The 3,241-nt window shown below is 35.8% G+C and overlaps 1 non-coding gene across 1 annotated transcript; it reads left to right on the top strand.

Moving 5' to 3' along the window:
- Positions 1–497: 497 nt before the first annotated feature.
- On the top strand, positions 498–571 carry Trnai-aau. The gene has a single exon. It is a non-coding gene; the product is annotated as a tRNA-Ile (tRNA).
- Positions 572–3,241: the final 2,670 nt, after the last annotated feature.

Genomic DNA, 3,241 nt, shown 5'->3' on the forward strand with positions numbered 1-3,241 from the left:
CGGACAGGAAAAATTAAAAATAATACCTTCACTCGACGCTCAACATTGTTGTATAGTTGATCAGGTACTTACGGACTGTACCGATGTTTATGCGCAATTTTCCCTGCCCTGTTTGGGGCTTTCGAATAACTTGTTCTAGTACTGCTGCTGCAGTACTAGTAATAAAGGTGGGGGCACGCGAACGACACGTGATTGCCCTTCTTCATCAGCGCCTAGTCTGTCGCGACCAGATTCTGATTAGACTGTAGAGGGGCTGCCCGCGTGGTGCGCAATCGCAAATTATAACGGACCTTTGGAGCGACGGCGCGTGGTGCGTGATACGCCTCGATTAATAGTCAGGACCCGGTGCTTGCAATCCCCGTTACAGTTTATATGGAATTCCAATAAGAATGTAACAGAAAAATCAAGCTTCGGGTCTAGACTGTTAAGGTAAATCAGTCCTTGCCGTGGAAACAGGTTACTTTCAAAGATTGCATCAACCGCATCGATTATCAAGAGGCCCCATAGCTCAGCTGGTTAGAGCATCGTGCTAATAACGCGAAGGTCGTGAGTTCGATCCTCTCTGGAGCCAGAATAATTTTTTTTCTCTGATTTGATGTGTCCTACTTTTTTACTGAGCGCAGTTCTTGTTCTAGAATCGAGAATCAATTATGTGAAATTTGATAGATGTGGGTTATCAACGTCAGTGTCGAGATTCGCGTGTCTGGTCGCGACGCTGCTTATCAGTCTTATTTATTATGACGATTCGGAAACGTGATGGACTAGTTTTGTTTATTTTCCTGTTAAGAGCGAGTCCACGAGCAAAGCATACCCATCTCGCATCGACCTCACCAATCTGCCTGAAATTTTCAGGGGTTGTTTGTACATATAAAACTAGCATCTGGCCAAAATATGAGATATCTAGGTCAACGGGAAGTGGGACAAATCGGGACACAAAGTTTGAAGGTTCAAAAACGTCAAAAATCGTAAAAAGGCTGCATCTGAAAGGGCTTAAAAAATGCAACAAAATGCAGGATAGAGCACCCCGATTGGTTAAATCTAAAGGGAGTTATTGACATTTTAGTGAAAAAATAGCACAATTTTCAAACTCAAATAAAAAAGTGTTCCATCCAGATATCAACTCGGTTCGACCTGCAGCTTGTAGGGGACATCTGGGACTACCATTTGAAACTGAGAACGCTTTGGGTAAGGCAGTTTAACATATTAAATAGATACTTTTACTTTTAGTGAATTTTTTGGATGTAAATTTTTGCTCGGGGGACCCCTAAGATCATATTTTCTGATGATAATTTTATCATATTCGTGTTCCTGAGACAATTTCACAATAGAAACATGCATAAAAATGTTTATTTTCATCCATTTTAACCCCTTAAAAAATGAAAGTTAAAAAAAATTTAGATGCTGCTTTTTTTCTGGTGTCATCTAGTATCCTTGGAAACGAACTTGAATTTCAATAAATGTGAATCGAAGATTTTTTTTAAATTTCATTTTTTAAAGGGTTAAAATGGATGAAAATAAACATTTTTATGCATGTTTCTATTGTGAAATTGTCTCAGGAACACGAATATGATAAAATTATCATCAGAAAATATGATCTTAGGGGTCCCCCGAGCAAAAATTTACATCCAAAAAATTCACTAAAAGTAAAAGTATCTATTTAATATGTTAAACTGCCTTACCCAAAGCGTTCTCAGTTTCAAATGGTAGTCCCAGATGTCCCCTACAAGCTGCAGGTCGAACCGAGTTGATATCTGGATGGAACACTTTTTTATTTGAGTTTGAAAATTGTGCTATTTTTTCACTAAAATGTCAATAACTCCCTTTAGATTTAACCAATCGGGGTGATCTATCCTGCATTTTGTTGCATTTTTTAAGCCCTTTCAGATGCATTTTGAATTTTTAAATTAAATTGAATTTTGCCAAAGTTACAGCCTTTTCACGATTTTTGACGTTTTTGAACCTTCAAACTTTGTGTCCCGATTTGCCCCACTTCCCGTTGACCTAGAGTGCTCATATTTTGGCCAGATGCTAGTTTTATATGTACAAACAACCCCTGAAAATTTCAGGCAGATTGGTGAGGTCCAAACGACGTCCCATACAAAGGGGTATGCCCTGTTCGTGGACTCGCTCTTAAGATTTATAAATGATGCGCATTTAGAATCTGAGCGTGGTGCTGTTGTTCTTTGGAACCGTCAAGGATATGGCCGTGATTTTTTTCTAGGTCATATTTACGGGGAAGATGTTATTGTACTTAATGCGTATTTTCAATATGAGGATTGCAAAATATGTTTGTTCTTTGTTAAAGCAGTTTATCTTGTTGATGTTTTGTTTTATTATGATTGAATTAAGCCTATTGTACATCATTCAGTCACACTCAATTAAATTGAGAAAAATAATCATTTTTGAAAGCCCTTAAAACTTATTTTTGACCATATCAAATGTTGGGGTGGACAATTCAAACATTTTGTACTATCGCATTTTTTCTGAGGTATCATCACTTATCTACAACGTATTTTATAGCGTTCTCAAAGGAAGGTGAATTTTTAGGATTCTGAAAATATTTTTATCGAAAAGAACATTTTTCTACATAAATGTAACTACTTTTCGTGTTTTTAAATTTTCTTACTTTTGACAAAAAATTCGAGTTCTCAACCCCATTTTAGTAAAATTTAAATATTTGACTGCCTTATATTTAAGTTAATATTGTCTTCTATTCAATATTCATAAGTAATATTGCTTTCAATTGAATTACGATGTAACACACAGCTGAAAGGAACTCCAAAACTCTGTTGTGTACCTTAATGAACTCATTGTAACTTAATTATTATAAAACATAAAACCGAAAAAATATATTTAAGTTAATAATGCATTTTTCAATATGTTATCACAACAATTTTTACCATCTTGGATTTAAACATTCTAACTCATTTCAGAGTAGGTTATGGGTCATACTTAAGCTCTACCATAAACAAAATAGAACAAAAAAATGTTTCTTGATCATCCGAAGTTTCGATTATTCTAAGTAGATTTTTCCGAGGCATTTTCAGAACAATTTTCAAGAAAAATCTTTGAAAATGGGGAATTTGGGCAAAATGGACCCATTGCCGTTTCATGCGGTCGGTGGATGAAATAATCACCAATCTGCACACCAAACTGTCATTACTGAATTCAGTTAAATTTACTGAAATCTGCACTACTGAAATTTTCAGTAAATGAAAACATGCTGATATTTCTGCAAAAT

This window comes from Culex quinquefasciatus, chromosome 2 (assembly GCF_015732765.1).
Source record: "Culex quinquefasciatus strain JHB chromosome 2, VPISU_Cqui_1.0_pri_paternal, whole genome shotgun sequence".
In the NCBI taxonomy this organism is placed as follows: Eukaryota; Metazoa; Arthropoda; class Insecta; order Diptera; family Culicidae; genus Culex; species Culex quinquefasciatus.